Here is a 19456-nt window from a genome sequence, read left to right on the forward strand (position 1 = left end):
TGTACTTCACACAAGCCTCCACTCCAGACCAGTCACTCCTTTAGTCTTAGAGACCCTGCCGCCCTCACCAGGACACCCTAAGGGCCCTTGAGTGCCTGGCTCACTGTAGAAACTCACACATTGCATGGCTGAGTGAAGGGTCCATGAGCATCCTCTTAGCTCTTGCTCTGCCGGCAGGAATACCCAGGGTATGGGAAATACCGAATCCTCAGCAAACCATCCAGCCTCAGACACAACCTTCCTGCTTCTTCCAAGGGGTCTGAACTTGAAGTGTGACAGGAATTTGCTGGGCATACCGAGTTCTTCCAGCTCTTCAGACTTATTTCGGTTTTCAACCAGTCTGCTTCCTCACCCAGGCTTCTGCAGAAGCCTTCCCTGACATCCCCCCAAGTGTGGATCAGGCGCCACCTCTGTGACTAACCCTTTTTGGTTCTGGATGTAGTTGCCCACTAGTGGGTTTCCCTTTTCTAGCCCGTGAACTCTGTGAGGGCAAGAGGCGATCGTATTCTCTTTTTTCCTCCCTGAGCACAGGGACGATTCGAAATACTTTGGAAATAATTTTTGAAGGAGTGGGGGGGTCCCCCCAGTGCGCGGTGCGCCGCGTGTGTCGCCCGCACCACGGGTCCTCCTAGGCCCCGCTGTCTCCGCAGCTAGGACTTGGGACTCTGTCCCCAGAGAGCGCGCCTGGGGGCTGGGACCCGCCTCCCGGGTTCCCGAGCGACCCCGCCCGCCTGTGCCGCGTCCCTGCGCGCTGCGGCGGCGCGGGCTCGGGGCAGGGCAGAGCAGAGCAGGTGGGGGCTACGGCCCCGCCTCCGCGTCCCGGCAGCACCAGAGCTGGGGGCTGGGGGGCGAGAGCGCACCGCACGCAGCAGCACCGATCGCAGAGCGCGGCCGCGCCGCCGCCCCCTGGAACAGCGGCGCGGCGGGGGAGGAGGGAGAGAGAGGGCGCGGGCGGCGGGGGGGGGACTCTGGCCAGCCCCTCCCGCCGCGGCGCCCCCGAGCCGCCAGCTGAAGGCTGCGGCGCGCGGCGCGCGTCCCCGTCCTCATCTGGGGGGGGGGGGGGGGGGATGGCGGCGCGGCCGGCCGGGGGGGGAGGAGAGAGGTGACCTCGGGACAGGGATGCCACGCGCGTGCCCGTGTTCGAAGGACACCCAACCGGGGCTGTCCTCAAAGCGCTCCGCTGCCCTCTGCGCGGCGCCTCTGCGGCCCAGCGGTAACGGGATCGCGAAGGGAACCAGGTCACCGTGGGGTTACCTGGTGACTTCCCCCGACCCGACTCTCCAATGAATGGCCCCTGCCGCCGAGGCCACCCTGGCCTGGTCCTTCGCGAAGCTCTCCCTTCCTCCCTTCCCGGCTTCACCCCCAGAACAAAAGGCTGGGGTCTCGCTGAGACGGGGGCTGTCGCGGGAAGAGCTGGGGCGGAGTAATACAGAGCTAAGAAATTGCAGAACTAGAGGTGGCTTTGGGGATACAGAAGCAGACCCCAATGAGGAAGCTAGTCTGCAGATGTGAAGTGACTTGCCCAAGGTCGCACAGCTCATGGTGACTGGGCAGCGGCCAGAGTGCAGGTCTCGGGACTCCTTTCCCAGTGCTCCTCTCCAAGGCCCTGAGGCCAGTAGCCTGTTCTCCAGGGGTTTAGGTCTGGACACAGACTGACTTTAAAGTCCTTTGGATAAGTCGGGGAGGAGACAGAGCCTATCCCCTTCCCCACTCCTCCAGCACACCCGGAGGCAGTGCGGGTAACAGGTTTGAGGGAGGGGGCACTGCCCAGCCCTGGCCTCGTGGGCAGGCAGGCAATAGATCGCAGGAACAGCGTCTTCTGAACGTGGAGTACCAGCCTCGTGGGTGTGCCTGCGGCGCGAGCGGGGGTGGCATGGGGACCGAGTGTGCGCTGCTCTCTGGAAAGAAGTTCTGCAAGGAGAGAACGCGAGAGCTGTTCCCGCCCCCCTGGGGCGCACCAGCAAACTCCCGGACACTGGGGGTGTTTTGTGATGGGCTGCATTTGGGAGGAAATTTACTCTGTAGCAGTAAGTTGGGTGTCACTTCGCCTCTCGAGCCGCCTCAGGTCTTTGGCTGCAAAATGAGGGCCTAGTTCAGCATCACCTGTGTGATTTAGAAAGTTAGTGCCTCTCTCCTCTTTCCAGAATCCTTCCTCTCTTCAGAGGAAGGATTAGAAGTACATTCTTGTGGTCAGCAATAGTAATTAGCAGTGAGCTTCCATCCTTCCCTGATTTTTTTTTTTTTTTTTTTTTTTTTTTTTTAACTTTAAGCAAAGCTAATCATGGCAATAGAGATTAGAAGAGGGGCTGCCTTTGGGCTTTATAATTACCTGGACAGGGCACGAGGGAGGCTTTCCGGGCGCTGGAAATGCCTCCAACCTCTGCTTAAATACGGGTTACACAAGTGTACACGTATCAGAATTTATGTAGTTAGTCCCTTGAGATTTGTGCACTTGACTTAATGTAAGTTTTATCTCAATAAAAACACAAATTTTTAAATGCTAAAGTCCACTCACTGTGGTAGCACACAGTGCTACTAAACTGCACACAGATTAGTGCAGTTTTCCAGTCAATGCATTTTAGAGATACATTTAAAAACCACAGAAACAAAATCAGGAGAAAAAAAAAAGGGCAGGGAGCAAAAGAAATTTGAGGAATTACAGGAAATGAAATATACACTGCAGGGGGCTTTACCAAATGCCTTTGTATGCATCACTGCATGTGACTCAAAATTCTTTAAGGGAGATACTGTTGTTGTGCCTTTTTACAGATGGGAAAATAAAAGGTCACAGAGACTAAATGCCTTAAGCAGAGGAGGCAGGGTTAAGAACCTGGATGCACAGACGTCAGATTCACACATGCAACCACAAACAGGCAGTTTTCAGTGACCTGAATCAGGTTAGAGCCATTAGGGAGACAGAGTGTTGAAGGCTAACTTCTCCGTGTTCCCTTTTTGTCCCTTTCCAGGAGTCTTCTGTTGTTTTCCTCTAATTGTGAGTGTGAGGTAGTGTCATAGACTGCAGTTCGCCAGCAGCAGAAGGGATGGAGGCTGTGTGTGTCTCGGAACAGACAGTTTTAGGAACAGGAGAAAGCCAGCTGGTCCAACCTGGCAAGGCTCTTTTTAGGAGATGTATTGTTCAGAAACCATAGAGCACAGGTTGTGATTTTGCAGTCACTCAAACACAGACACAAAGAATAAAAAAATATAACCTTCAAAAGATCTGAGAAACCAAAATGTAATTAACTCTAGAGGAGAACATATAGAATTTTCACCAGGGAGGAACAGTCAACTTTCCTACATTCTAGACTTTATAAATATATGTTCATTAATGCTTAAAAAAAATACGAAAGTAACTTGGCAGAAGGAAGGAAATTTGTTTTCTAGCAAACATTGTTATAAATGTCCACTAAATTTGATGCAAAAATATTTGAAACTTTAGGGTACAGTATTATAATACTTAGAGAGAAATCTTGAGAGATTTGTCCTAATGCGCAGTCTTCTAGCAATTTTATACTTCTGCCTACAATTCAGAACTTAGAAAAGTAGACATGTGTTTGTTTTTACTAGCCAGCTACACATTGCAGAGTTGAATGTTTGTCTTATTCTTGGAGTTAGACAGTTTGGGTTTGAAGAAGCTGGATGAAGTGGGGCAACTGGCGAGGTCTCTCTGGGTGAATCTGCTCAGCCGAGTGCCATCCGGCAGGATTATGCATCATCAAGTTATCTCTAGGCAAGTTTTCCCTTGTCACAGTATTGCTCCCGCCATCTGGCTGCTGGAATATTTAGAAAGGAACCGTAATGTTTGACTGACTTTGCTGATAGCATGACAAAACAAACTGCGAAAGGGAACTCTTAAATATGAGTTAGGGTTGGTGAGAAAATGATTAATTCCTTCTTATTTAACCACAGCACAACACCGAAGAGACGTACGGCTCCCAGCTGATGCTGAGCAGGTGCCGCACGTGTGTTTTCTCTCTGGCTTCCGCCAGTAATGCACTTGAAACTCCCCCCTTTGCAATTCTAGTTGGGTCTTTCCTGAGACCTGTTCAAGCGGGAACTTGACCCGTTATGCAGCCGGGGAAACGTAGAGTGCACTGCCATGTTGACATGCCAAACAGGTAAAGTGAAGCAGAGCAAATGGGGCAGAAATGCCAGGCGGGCATCATGTGGGCCAGGCACTGTGGAGGAAGATTTTCAAGTGCATCTTGAAGGAATATTCATCTGATGTGGGCGATGTGTTCCAGCAAGGCACTGAATCTGAGCTGGTGGCATCCAGAAAAGAATGCCAGGCCTGCCCGTGGACTGTAAGTTAGTCAGCTCCTGGGAGGAGGCAGGGGAGGTAGTATCCAGCCTCGGTTCTTGAGCTTCTGAGGACATGTGTCGTGTGAGTACACGAGTATGTCAAAGCAAGGCGCCCAAGCTAAAGGCTCACACTACAGAACATTTAGTATGCTCGGCTAGGCTAAGCACTATGTGTGTGTGAACTCATCACAACACCCCTATGGGGGAGCTGATTCTTCTTTCTCCCATTATCAGTTAGGACGCAGAAACCAAGAGCTAAACTGCTTTCAGAGTGATGGTGTCACACCCTGCTCTGGTCTGCTATCAGCCCACTCAGAACCCCAAGGTGCCCTTTACCTGCCTGACTCAACCTTATTGCACTTGAGTTCCTGGAGGGCGGGTACTGGATCCACTTCATCTCTGTTCCCAACGCCTGCATCATGCCTGGCCCATGATGGGTACTGAATAAATTAGTGAGTGAGTGAGTGAGTGAGTGAGTGAATACCTTTATGATCCAACATGAAAAGCTAATTATTTTTGGATTATCTGTCCTTTTGACTTTTACTATCTCATTCTCGTCTGCTGATATGGATCACCAGGCATGATTGTATGAATGATGAATGAGAAGTATAATAGATGTATAATACATCTCCGTTAAAGCTGAAGGATGCTAAGCTCAGCCTATAATATCAGAAGGCCTCTACTTCTTTTAGAAATTAAATATTATTATTTCTTCAGTTGTAGAACTTATGTAATTCAGAATACCTGGATTTGAATCTTGCCTTCATCACTTATTTATTGTATGATTTTGGATAAATTACATAACCTCTCTGTGACTCTGTTTGCCCATCTGTAGAATGGGCATCATGGTGGTACTTACCCCACATTTAGGGTGAAAAGAGGTTCAGTGCTTAGGACAGTGCCTCGTTCATAGCAATGTTCAATAAATTAGAGTATTATTATTATTATTATTATTATCTGATGATTTAAAACATTGTTTGCCTTAAATGTTCACTGTTCCATAAAGCATTTGAGGAGTTTACAAAAATAGGTAGTAAACAACATAAAACGAATAGATGATGAAATTAGAGTGCAGAGAAACACACAGATTAGAAAGTAAGGTCAAATCAGAGTTATTTTAGAGAACAAGAATATATCATATGGTGCAGGTAGTTTCTAGAGATGAGTTTATTCTAAGATCTAATGTTGTTTCTGCAGATGGAATTAAAAATTTGTCCGAGCTTCCCTGTAGCTAAAACAAAGAGGAAAACACAAATAGCTGTTACTCGATCCACAGTGACCATGAGATAAAAACAGATCAGTTACCCAGCTTTTCCTGGTCCTGAAACCTGGGATAACTTTCTCCTGGCAGGTCTTCAAAGCTGTCACTGTGGCCACAGAGGTCTAAGTCTTCAACATGGTCCCTGCCGGGAAGACATTTCTGGCAGAAGGCAAGAATAAGTGTTTCCTAGAATGTTACTGACAGTGGTTCCGGAGACATAATCCCAGAGCACAGCCCAGTGAAAGCTGTTCTGTGAAGGGCCAGGAGACTGTGGCTCCAGGAGGTGCTATTTCCTCATCATCCGAGTTTCCTGGGTGCCTGGGAAAGTAGAAAGGTTCTTTTTCCAAAGATTATAATTCTTGTGAAAGCCAAGGGAACAATCCCATTTTTAAGAATATTTGCTCTGGCAGAAGCTATTTAAATGAACCGGATCAGTATACCTCGTCCAGAAAAAGTCCAAAGAGTGTCATCGCGCGCATATACTCATTAACAGATAAGTACACATTTGTGAATTTTCTTCTTACTAGTGGTCCCATAATCTCCCTTTAGCTGTAAATTTTATCACCATGTTTGGGAAAAGAAAACTCCAGTGCTCTCTGCTCTCTCTTAAGCCCCTTATTGTTTTCAGTGCTTCTTGGTAGTAAGAATAAATAATATTTTAGTATATTTAAACTTTTCTTTTTAGTAATTGAAATAATGGTTTTATATACATATACATATATGTATATATGTACATATATACACACTATAAATGTGTGTGTGTGTGACTTGTATCAGTTCGGATTGCATTCGGCTGCCAAAACAGCACAAAAGCAAACAAAACAATGCACACATCAGAATGTGGCTTAAGCAGATACAAGTTTATTTGCCTTGTGGAACTGGACTCCCAAGAAAGGTAGTCCAGGGCCAAGGCGGAGCTCAAGCACTGCTATCAGCGACTCAGCCTCTTTTCATCTGCCTGCTTTGCTGTCTTTAGCCAGTAGAACCTCCTCCTAAATCTGGTTGCCTCCTGCTCGCAGGATGGCTGCTGCATCTCTGGGCTTCCATCTGTGGTACAGGCGGGAAGACAAGGGGCATTGAAATAGCTAAAGCGTGAGGGCCCTTCTATTAGAGAGGTTTGCTGTTTTCGTCAGCAAGGGATGCCCTCCCCAGGAACTTCGGCCTTCATCTCACTGGCCAGAATGGTGTCACGGGGTGACTCTAAATGTAAGCGAGTCTGAGAAATCAAGTATTTTCAGCTGGGCAAATTGCAACTGCCACCCCTCCACCCCCCTCAAATTAGGGGCTCTGCTATGAGGCAGAAGAGGGAATGGTTATTGAGTAGGCGACCAGCAGTATCAGCACCTGCCTTCCTTCCATTATTAGCCATACCCCAACGTCATTAGAAATTACAAAAGGTGACTCAGTAATCTAAAATGTTATACGTTTCTAGTTCGCATACAATTAGCGTTAGAGAACGAAACACACCCAACGGCCTTATGGAAAGATTCCTAAACCGCTGTCACCAGCACGTCTTTCTGAATTTCAGATCTAAATTTCCACATGCTTCAAATTAAACTCACTTTTCCCTGCCCAGTCACCCCCGCCCTCCCTCCCCCCCAACACACACACACATACACTTTCTCCTGTCTTCCTTATTTGACACCAGATTGTCTTGGCAAGGGGCCTTGGGGTTATCCTGGGCCCTTCCTGCCCCCCCTCCGAGATACCCTAATATTCTCCTTGGCGCTACTCCATGGCCTATTCTAATTCAAAGAAATATCCATCCTGGACCCTGTGGATTCCCAAATAGGTCTGCGTATTTGCTGCTGCTTCTCCCTCTAATTCATTTTCCACACATGGCCCCCAGGGTGTTCTTGTGAAAACACGAATGTCTAACACCTTTCCTGTCTTTAAAAGCCTACAAAATAAAGCTCAGACTCCTTGACAACCTGGCTCTGTGAGCTCCTGCTCACGGACTGGCTGTCACGCACGCACACATGGCATCGCTCTGCTCGCACCCTCCCCGCTCCCTTCAGTCAGGCGAGGCCTGGCTCCGAGATTTCTTATGCTTTTTATTTGTCCATAGCCCATGGAAGCAATTAATTACCCTTTTATTCATGTTTCCAAAGCCCTTTGTATTTCTAGTAATATTTCTTTTGCCCTGGATTCTGTTCTGCCTGATACTAATCATACTTCACCAGTTTTGTTTTGTGTGTGTGTGTGGTTTTTTTTTAAATAACAGCCTTACTGAGATATAATTCATACACCATGAAATTCACTCTTTAAAAGTATGCAATTAAAAAAATTTTTTTTTTTAAAGTATGCAATTCAGTGATTTTAGGATACTCACAGAGTCACACCACCATCCCTGTCATCTAATTCTGGAACATTTTCATCACCCCAGGAAGAAACCCATTAGCAATCACTTCCCATCTTCCATCTCCTCAGCCCTGACCACCAGTAATCAACTTTTTATTTCTATGGATTTACCTATTCTGGACATTTCGCATAAATAGAATCATACAATTTGTGGCCTTTTGTGACTGTCTTCTTTTGCTTAACAGAATGTTTTTTGGGTTTATCTATGCTAACTATAGTATGCACCAGTACTTCATTCCTTTTTATTGTTGAACAATATTTCATTGCCTGGCTATACTGCAGTTTGTTTATCCACTCACCAGTTGATGGACATTTGGATAGTTTTCTACATTTTGGCTGTGATGAAAAATGTATAAACATTTATGTATACGTTTTTGTGTGGGCATCTGTTTTCATTTCTCTTGGATGGATACCTAGGAGTGGAATTGTTGAGTCTTATGAGAACTCAGTTTAACAGGAAAAAGTTTCGAGGAACTTCCAAACTTTTCCAAAGTGGCCACACCATTTACATCCACCCCAGCAATGTATGAGAGGTCTACACCAGTTTTTAGCGTCAACCTCGAGTACTGTTTTCATTCTTTTCCCTTCCAAGTTTTTAACATGATTTTGTTTTAGCCGTGTTTCTTATAAAGAAGATACAACTGGCGTTTATAAGCAGTTTGAATATCTGTCTTTTAGTAAAGGAATTAATCGTCTGTTTGCAGTTATTGTGATTACTGATAGATGGGAACTTATTTTGTCCTTTTCTATACATTGGTTTTGTTGATACCTCTTCTTTTGTTTTCCTCCTTTTTCACCTTTTCCTAAGTACAATAAGCTATAATTCGTGAATAGGAGCCATGTGTCTACAGATTTATTTATTCATCAAATATTCATTGATTACCGCAATTCATGTTTATCATTTCGCTCGGTGGCTGCATAGTACCTACCATAGAAAAGAAGCTCAGGAAACATTTGCTCCGTTGTATTCACTATGCAGAGTCTGACGTGCATGTCAGAAGCTGGGTGGAACAGTGGAAAGTGCACAGCCTTGGGGGTCAACTCGCTTAGGTTGGATGTGGTTTGTATGTTCCAGTTATTTGATCTTGGGCAGATTACTTTGCATCTTTGAGCCTTTGTTTTTTCATCGGTGAAATGGGGATAATAACATCGGTTGTGCAGAGTTTGGAGCAAGGGGATGAAAGATAATTATGTAAATAATAATCGGAGTTCCCAGTATCGAGGATCCAATTAGTACATGTGAACTGTGGTTTTGTTAGTGAACGGCTTAACAAACTGCTCTCCCAACCATGTGTGTGAGTGTTAAAACATCAATTACATCTACCCAGGGAATAAACTTATAGTAAAATATGACATTAGCCCCTTTGCTATGTGTCTGACATAAATTATAACTGCCCTAATCGAGCAAGGGACATTTTTTTTCCTCATACAGTAGAACCAAGAAAAAGTACTTCGTACTTCCTTCTAATGACAGCAATAGATTTTAAGTTTCCAGGGTCCCTTGAAGTTGTTGTTTATTCTAACAACAACTTAGTCTTTTAAAGTTTTGGATGAAATATTTGTGTTCAATCGTGCTGCTCTCCAGCAAATCAGAGGAAAAATAAAGTAGCTTCAGAAACGGATAACTGCATAAGACAAGAGAAGCAGGCAAACATTTTTCCTTAATTTAAAATGAATTTTCTGCACATTTTAACAGCTTTTGCATCCTTTTTTTTATCTTTCTGGTTTTCAACCAAATGTGTATGTCCTAAAGCTTTAGAAATTCACCTGCAGACTTCTAGAAAGAAGCTAAAGGGGATCTGGGTTTATGCCTGGTACTGTGTCTTTTTGCATTCATGGATGCTCAGTGAATTTTACGTGATGCTGAAGTTATTATGACTTTATCCATTTAAGTTACATTTGCCGAAGAATGATGGGCCATGATACCTGTTCCATAAGCTCCAGGGATGCAGTCCTTTGTGGCTGGAGAAAGAAAGCCACCACCAGGTGTTCTTTCAGAGTGTTCTCCTGTGTTGTCACATTTAATGATTGACAAGGATTGGTTACAGCTGGCACCAGATCACAAATGATTCATGTCTAGTGGACAAACGTGTCTTAAAACTGTTCCTCACTGTGTGCTCACCATGCAGTAACAGAACAATTAACTAAGGGGTTCTGGCTTGGTTGGAGCAGAGTTTGTTCTACTCTTGGCTATTTTCTGAGCACACTTGGTCAGTCACCTCTGACATGTGTGGGTGGCTGTAGGGGTGATTCCAGCTGTCCTGGAGGTCTGTACACAGGGCCAGCCCAGCAAAGCCCTCTTCACCGTTCTTTGTGGATCTAGCAGCCGCTCACCTGAACCAAATGGTCAAGACACATTTATGTTTTTCTTTTTCTTTTTAATTAAGTTTATTGGGGTGACATGGGTTAGTAAAATTATATTGGTTTCAAGTGTACACTTCTGTATTACATCATCTATATATTGCATTGTGTGTTCACCACCCAGAGTCGGTTCTCTTTCCATCACCGTATATTTGACCCCCTTTACACTCATCTACCACCCTTGCTCCTAAGACAAATTTATGTTTTTCTTCATTCACTTGTTTTTTTTACCTTTTGGATCTAGAGAGGTCTCCTAATTCAGATAGTGCAAAACATTTTTAAAAATACTGCTTCACAATAATCCCAAGTAAAGAAGGCAACCCAGAACTTTAATTTTTTTTCTTTAAATTAAAGTTTATTGGGGCGACCAGAACTTTAATTTTTAAAATTAGTTTTTCGAATAGGTAATGATAATAATGCACATGATACATACTTCAAATAATGTACAAAGGATGTACAGTGTAAAGCAAGTCTTTCTCACACCCCATTCTCAGACCACATGCTGTTATACATTCTTGCAGAGATATTTCATACATATATACATATAAGTATATATATATATACCTACATATATATGTATAGATATATATGGTATATTTATAGGTATACAAATATAACACAAATAAAAAGGCATGGTCATTCAATGTATACATTTTTTGCTGCCTGCTTTTCTCACTTAAAATGCAATCCTTCCATATTGTTACATATAGGGCTGCCATATTCATTTTAACAGCTACCTGGTATGCCATTAAAAGGTATAAACCATAATTTTAGTAACCACTTCCCAGTCAATCATTATATAGGTTATATCCAGCCTTTTGCTATTAAACATAATGCTTCAATGAATGTCACTGCACACATTATTTTTCACACAGGTAAGTGTATCAGTAATATTTAAACATAAATTCCTAGAATTAAAAAGATTATTTAAAACTTTTGATATATTTGCTTATTGCCCTTTACAGAAAGTAATCCTAATTTATATTTCCGCCAATAATTATGAGAGTCTGATTCTCTGCACTCTCTCCAACACATTTATCAAACTTGATCTTGGCCAATCTAAGTGAAAAATGGTATCTTAGTGTGGTTCTGACTTGCATTGTCTCGTTATAAATAAGGTTGAGCATCTTCAAATGTTTTTAAATGCCATTGTATTTCTTTCTCTGTGCAGTGTTTGGCCCATTGTCCATTTTCTTATTGGGTTATTGATCGTTATTATGGGTTTGTGGGAACGTCTTACATAGAAAATAAAGGAAAACAGCCATTTAACTGTAATTTTTATTTTACTGTAATTCTCCCCCAGTTTGTAGTATGATATTTTTGTTTTAATGTCATTTTCCTCCAATGTATAGTATGCCTTTTGACTTTGTTTATTGTGGTCTGATGTCTGCATATATGTACCTATTTTTGCAGAAACTTTTCTTTTATATCCTTCCTGACTGAGAATACTTAAACATTTTTTCTATATTTTGTTGTAGTATGATTCTAATTTCATTTTTTAAAAAAAATTTTAAATTTTGTTTCTTTGGAATGTATTTTAATGTAAAGCCTGTGATCCTTACATGGTTATCTTTTCTTTTCTCAAATTGCTACCTTATTTTCTCAATAACTTTAATTAATAACTCATCTTTAATTAATAACTGATATACAGCATCTTTCCTTGTTTTAATCAGAGCCAGATTTTCAAAAAATTAGGTCTATTTCTGGACTCTCAGTTCCAATTACCTTACTATTTTTCCATATACCAGTACTGAATTTTTTAATGTACATGGCTTTATAATTTATTTGTTCTCAGTGATGTTGATTTTACATATGAACTTTAGAATCACCTTGCCTAGTTCTAAAGAACAAACAAGTTGGTATTTTCATTATGATCACCTTATATTTATAAATATAGAGAAAATTATCATTTATATGACATTCAGTCTTCCTACCCAGGAGTAGAATACACAGAGGGTGCCAAAAAAATGTATACACATTTTAAGAAAGGATAAAACTATTAAAATGGTAATACTCAATATATACCTATAACAAAAGATGAAAAAACTTTAAAACATTACTGAGACACAGTGAGGATATTGAAAACTACCAGGGGTGCCAAAACAAGGCATACAAGTAATGTGTATACATCCTTGTATACAAGTAATGTGTATACATTTTTTTGGCACCCTGGTAGTTTTCAATATCTTCACTGTGTCTCAGTAATGTTTTAAAGTTTTTTCATGTCTGTCTTTTCATATTCTGTTAAATTAATGTTTAAGTAGCTTTTGTAACGTTGCTGTTGTAAATACAATTGTTTCTTCATAATATTTTCTAACAGTTATTGTTTATACGCAGGAATAGTTTGGGATTTTGTTTCTTGGTTTTGAAAAGCCACTTTCAAATTCTCTTATTGTTTGAAATAACTTGTTTATTGATTCTCTGAGGTTTCCATGTATATTGCCATATCATCTTGAAAAATAATTGAAACTCCTCCTTTCCAATTATTATATATTTTATTTTGTTCTGCTATCTAATTGAATAGACTACTACCTCTAGGATAATGATAAATAGTAGTGGCAATAGTGGACGCTTTTGTCTTGTACCTGACTTTAAATGGAATTTATTTAGTCTTTCCCCATTTACCATGATGTGTTTTGAGTTATGTTATAAATATTTTGGAACAGCTATGGAAAGGATCTTATGATTTTCTTCTTTTGTGCCTGTAATGTGATGAATTCAATCAGTAGATTTTTTTTAGCATTGAAACACCCTTGCCTTTAAACCCTACTTGATTGATATGTATTCTTTTTAGTGTGTTGCTGAATTCTGTTTACTTATACATATTATTTTTTGTCCTCAATATTCATAAGTGAGATTGGTGAGCAGTTCTCGTTCTTCTTTTTCTTTTTCTTTTTTTCACTCTGTCTTTCTCCGGTTCGGGTCTGATTGCTTCATGGTAATTAACCGCTCCTTGGAGGTAGAGTTCAAGCTGGAATCTGTCTGGTCTTCATGCTTCTTGATGAATCTTTGAGAACCTTATTTTTCTTCTGTTTAGATTTCTCCCTTGTTTTGGCCCATTTAATAATTCATATTTTCCTAGAAGGTTGTCCATTTCAATCCAGGTTTTCAGAGTCCTCTGCAAAGATTTGAGCGAAATGTTTCCATGTCTTCTATATCTGTTATCATTTCCTTTCCCATTCTCATGCCTTATTTTGTATATTTGTGCTTTCTCTTTTCCTCATTTTTTTGATTAGGTTAGATAATTACTTTTATTATTTTTTTCTGTTTTTCAAAGAATAAACTCTTGCATTTATTAGTTTTTCTAATTTCTAAATATATGTTTTTAAATTAATTGACAAATACTGGTTTTTTCCACCTGCTTTCTTCAGTTTTATGATATTGTTATTCTTGCTTCTTGAGAGTTTTTAATTCTTTGTTTTAGAAATATGGTGATGGAAGGAGAACTGACTCTGGGTGGTGAACACACAATGGGATTTATAGATGATGTAATACAGAATTGTACACCTGAAATCTATGTAATTTTACTAATAATTGTCACCCCAATAAATTTAAAAAAAAAAAAGAAAGAAATGTAATTTCTTACAGCTATGACTTTTGCTCTGAACCATGCTTTAGCTGTATTCCACAGATTTTGATATGTCATATTTTCATTATCTTTATTTTCTAAGTGTTCTCTAATTTGGGTTTTTATGTCCTCTTTATTCAGGGTTATAGAAATCTAGTTTTTATCCCCAAATGAGTTTATATTTGTGAGTTTCCCTTTCCTTATTATTTTGAAATATTTTTCCAGAAAAGGAGGGACCAGAGATATTTCCACTCCACCAGCTGAAAAGCAGACCTTGAGTTCAAATTTATTTTGAAAAGTGTTTTCAAATTTAAAAGGTTAAAAAGCCTCCTCTCTGGTGCCCATTCGTACAAGTTGCCATTTCTAGGAAGCCACTACATCTTCAATTAAGAAAATTGTATTTGAAAGAATTTTGCTTCTTGGAGAAGATCAGATGCTATTTTTAATTTCTTGAGTACTTATCTCAAAGCAGTACTCATTTGGTCCTCACGTTCATGCACATTGGGAAAGAAGGAACACACTTTACCTTTTTATAGATGGGCCTTCAATCCAGAGCTGGAAAGCAGTTCTCCCAACTATCAAACTACTGCTCTTCCTCCTCGATCCCATCGTTTCTAAGATGCCAGGTGAAGCTTTTCTGTGTACACTGTACACTTTCAGAACCAAACCTCCGGAATATATTTTATTCCCACACTGATAATAAAATCTAGTTGGGCAGCAATTTCTCCTGCACTTCTCTTCCACTTCTTATTTGAGCTTCTAATTGTTTTCTTTAATAATCATTAAGATGATTATTTCATCGTAGATTCCCATAGAACTTACATCATGCTCTGCTGCCAGTGTGTCTCCACCTTTTGCTTGAGTAGTTGCCATGACCTCTGATGTATTTATTTTCTATTCCTTCCCCGTCACAATACCAAGGCAATGGTATTTGGCATTCCCTTTGACCTTGGCAATGCCAAGATACCTAAGACAGACTCCCTATCTTTGCATCTCTGAGGAGCTCATGGTTCAGTGTAGGGAGACACATAGGCATGTGAAAAGAAAATTGCCCGAGTGCCTAGTGCCATAATAAGTTGTGAACAAAGTATGATGCAGGCAATTAGCTGCACCAAACAGAGAAGGAAATCTGTGCAGAGAACCTGGCACCTGAGCATGTTTTAAAGGATTAATAGGAATTTTGCAGGTGGCGAAGCCCATCGTATGCAGCCTGAATGGCATGGACAAAGACATAGAGATATAAAGAAAAGGTGTGTAACAAAATATCACAAGTGTGGCGTGGCTAGCATATACGGTGGATAGCACAGAGTGGAGGATGAGATCTAGAACTTGACTCCACAGTAACCAGCCTTGAAAGGAGTATGTGTTAACTTGGAGAGTGATGCCCTGTCATCTGAGTGGGGAGACCTCCAGCCAGTTTATCAGACTTGGCTGTCTGTGAACTGTGCTTGCTGCCATCGAAAGGAATCTGCCTGGCGACAGATGCCCGTGGCTCCTCACAGCAGGTTGTTTGAGGTTCTAGCAGAACTTCAAACTGGATGAAGGACTGCAGGTGCCAGAATTGCTCCGTCTTTCTCTGCCCCAAGGTGTAGCAGTAGGAATAAGGTAAAAATACTGAAACTAATCTAAAGTCTCGGATGTAAATCTTGAAAGGAACAATTTGTCTTAAAGTCTTGTACCCGGTGCCACCTCCAGTCTGCCCGTGATTTCCTCGATGATTCTCAGGACAGCATTTTCAGGAGTATTTACAATCCTGAGTGAAAAGGTACCACTTTAGCCTTAGAGAGTAAAAAACACCCCCCTTATAAAATCTATTAATAACATCATAAAATAAATAAGACGTGGTACTTTATTTTATAAAAATGACTCATTTTTCATAACATTGATTGTGGGTTACCATTGAATAATCAACTCCTTTTGTATACTTAAAGCATGCCTCAACATTCCAAAATTAGAGATGCCACTTTTCAGAAGCCTAGCTGTTACATAAAATGAGCCTTACTTATGTGTGATTAATATCATGTATTTTTAATAAGGTTAGTTCTTATTTTAGCTAATTCAAAGGCAGCAACATTTTTTTTAAAAAACACACAGGAAATAAATATTTTCTCCTTTTACCCTTGACAATCACACACTCAATCTTTCTGGCATTTAGCCATAATATAAATAACTGAGTCAGTGATAAATATTATCAATATCTCCATTTTTCCCTCCACCAAGTACAGTTCAAACATTATAATGAATTGGATGAATGATCTGGGAACAAATTTGCATTTCAATAAGAATCTTATAAAAGGAAACCAATTTATGAACTCATTGTAGGTGTGAGCTCATATTAGATTGGTTTCCTATTAGATTGTGGTTAAAGCATGTCTTCATTTTAGAACTCGCGTTGACAATCCTTTAAGCATTTCAGCAGATAATCAACTTTCATATCCGGTTAGGGCTGAGCAGATTCAGCTTCGGGAGCTATTGGTGTTTCTCAGGTGTCAAAAGTTCTTCATCTCACCCATGTGAGAGGTGAATGGACACTCAGCTTGGTTTCTCTTTCACTTTTGTGTGTCAATTCCAGTTCGAAGTTCAGTATGCCATCTTTATGGATCCAGTCTTTTGAACTTAAATGAGTCTACAGAAAAAGAGCCTTCTCAGCAAAGAGCACAATTTCTGACTGTAGGGGTCAGAGACTATCATCATCCCAGTATTCTAGAACAGGTCTTTTCAAACTTGAGCGTGCACAAAACAATCACTTGTTGGTAAGATAATTCCAGAGACTCTGACTCAGTAGGTTGGGGTGCAGACGTACCTTTCTTACGGGCTTCCATATTCTAGAGCCACTCAAAATGTTGTCCCCAGACAAATAGTGATGAGCTCACCTTGTTAGAAATGCACACTCCCAGGCCCTGTCCTAGACCTACTGAATCACAATCTACATTTTAACAAAACCCCAGGTGATGCATCCTCCATTCAAGTTTGGGAAGCATTGCTCTAGGTCACTGTTCCCCAAAGCACAAAGACTTAGGTATCACTAGGGAAACCTGAAATGACTTTAGAGGGTACATAGAAAAACCTTTCAGTAATTATTGTGTTTATGTTTATTATTACCATCTATTTATGGCAAATGATATTGGTTTTCCGTTTACAGTAATAATTTAAGCTTTAAAGGTGTATGTGGATGTGACAAAAACTCTAAAAGTAATGTGTAAACAAATGACTTAAGAGTATGGACTTTGGAGCTAGACATCCCAGGTTTGAATGCTAGCTCCTCCATTAATTCACTGTACGACTTTGGGTAACTTTCTGAACCTCTCTGTGCCTCAGTTTCCTCATCAGAAGAATGGAGGTAATAATAGTATCTCTCTGACTGGGGTGTTTGGGGCCTTCAATGGGTAAATATATGAAAAGCTCTAAGAACGAGGCCTGACACATAGTAAGGGCTGTGTCAGAACTCACTTATTTTACTATTATCTAGAACACAAATATTCAAGGATTTTATTTTATTTTTTTATCCTGTGCATTTTATTTCCTCCTTCCTTGTCCCCTGCTTTTCTGCTTACTCAGGCCAACACGTCCCACCTCCCCAAAAAGGCTAAATATTTCCAGGATTTTTATACCATTTGAGGAGAGTGAGAGTAGCAACTTCCATTTAGCCTGTAAGAGAACAGTCTTGACTGGGAGAGATGGTATGTGGGGCAAGAGATCTTACAGGTAAGCTCTTACAGGTGGGAGATGGTATGTGAGGCGAGAGATCTTACAGGTGGGAAGGCCCAGGATAGGGACGTGCCCGAAGAATTGACTCTTTAAATGATAAAGTGACCACAGAAAGTGACCGTTCATCAACTATTTTCACCATCACCTGTAGAGAAGGGTTTGTTTGTTTTTTTAAAATCCTTTATTATTTTACTTACAGCTTTGGCAACTTTACCACATGTTTTTTGAGAAGCTTTTTATTTGTGGGTTATGGTTTCCTGACTGCAGGGCAGGCACCTTTGATAAATAAATGGCTGATCTGTAGCATGGCAGGACCCTGCGGAGGCCAAAACGGGAGAAGTGGGTTGCCTCCTGGGGTTCATTTGCCTTTATGAGCTCAGAGGTGAGACATCCCTGTTCATTTCCCTGATTTCACAGCCAAAGGAAAGAGCTTCCGTGTGATAGTGTCAAAACAGAAAAAGTTATGAGTGCACGGAGAGCCTTATTCTCAGATTCCTATTGAAATGTATTTTTAGAACCAGCAAAAGACGTTTTCGTCAAAGAGTGGCAATAATCCTTCATGCTCATATTTTTAAACAGGCGCATTTTCTATTTGTGAACAGCTGCAATCTGAGAAACTGCTCTTGGTAAAATAAGTGAGTGTGAGAAGAGCAACTCGTCAAATTGCTTACTGTGAATTATTTCTCTCTGAAATAAGTCACAAGGCGCAGTTGGAATGTACACATATCTAACTTTTTATGTTAACAAGATAGGCAAGCCCAGTCCCATCTATCGCTGAATGGGTACAGACAGACTCATCAGGTGGGGAAAGAAGGGAAGCAGAGGGTAGGAGAGAAAAGTAATCCCTACACCAAGTAGCCCACCCCTACTCCACCTCCACCCCCACCAGTTCCCGGATGACGAGGTTGCACTATGGCAGTCTGTGTGTCCTATGTGACCTGCAGACACGTTCGTTTGGCCCACTGTATCTTTTAATGCTTTTACAATTAGTTACCCACATTTCAAAACTGTATTTCACACAAAAATATCGGGATTTGGAGCCTTTGGGGGAAAAAGAGGGGGAATCTGGCCAATACTGGCCTTGCCTTCCCACTGAATATGGGTCAGCGAGAGCTGAGAGGGAACTGCCCACTCCAGACCCAGGCCATCACGCTTGTTAGCCAAGGCCCCTCCACACCTTGTCCATCCACCGTTTACTCACCTCTGAGTCAATGGTCACAAATCAGTTCCCTGCAAGGGATGCTGGAGAAAGGAGTTCCTGACTTCTGTCTGGGGGAGGCTGCTTGTGTCATTTCTCATAATGTGAGACATTCCCCAGATATAGAAAAGTGTTCAAAAGACGGTCGATGGCCATGACAAAGCCGATGTCCACCCATACCCAAGGACGGAGACACTTGCAAAGCAGTTTAGTGTCATTCAAGCCCCGCTGTGATCCAGCCTTTTCCTCTTTTCTCCCACACAGGCAGCGCCTTCCAGGCTGCTTGTGTCGTGATTCCATTTCCATATCTCTGCTTCTATGCTACTTCCTCCAACTGGACCAGACTCCTATAGCCACCTTTTTACCTGTTGAAAAATGCAATAGCTTTACCAAACATTTATTTACCATTTCCCGCCTCCTTGTGTTTGAATCAATCATGACTTTCCCTAGTGCTCCACCCCTCTCCTGGGGCATTTATCCTACTTCATCTTTTCTTACAGTTATTGTGGCGATGGAGTCAGTGGTGGTGTCATGATGATAAACATGACTTCCAATTAAGTATCTGCTGTGAACCAGGACCTGTATTCTGTTCTTCATATGCAGTCTTTGTTTTACTCCTGGTAACAAACTAAAAATTAAGCATTATTGTGGGGACAGAGCCCCAGAAAGCAGTTTCCAGGCTCTTGGCCTCACATCG

At 41.5% G+C, this 19456-nt stretch overlaps 1 protein-coding gene across 2 annotated transcripts in view; it reads left to right on the plus strand.

Moving 5' to 3' along the window:
- Window positions 1-445: 445 nt before the first annotated feature.
- The window catches only part of WIPF3 (WAS/WASL interacting protein family member 3), an 80102-nt gene continuing 61091 nt past the window's right edge, over window positions 446-19456 (plus strand). The window contains exon 1 of one of the 2 annotated variants that reach the window (XM_074340929.1): window positions 446-1014. The gene's annotated coding sequence lies outside the window, so the exon portion shown is untranslated. The remainder of the gene's footprint in view (window positions 1015-19456) is intronic. The other variant, XM_074340930.1, reaches the window with a different exon arrangement.

The sequence above is a fragment of the Rhinolophus sinicus genome, linkage group LG09, assembly GCF_036562045.2.
Source record: "Rhinolophus sinicus isolate RSC01 linkage group LG09, ASM3656204v1, whole genome shotgun sequence".
NCBI classification, from domain to species: Eukaryota; Metazoa; Chordata; class Mammalia; order Chiroptera; family Rhinolophidae; genus Rhinolophus; species Rhinolophus sinicus.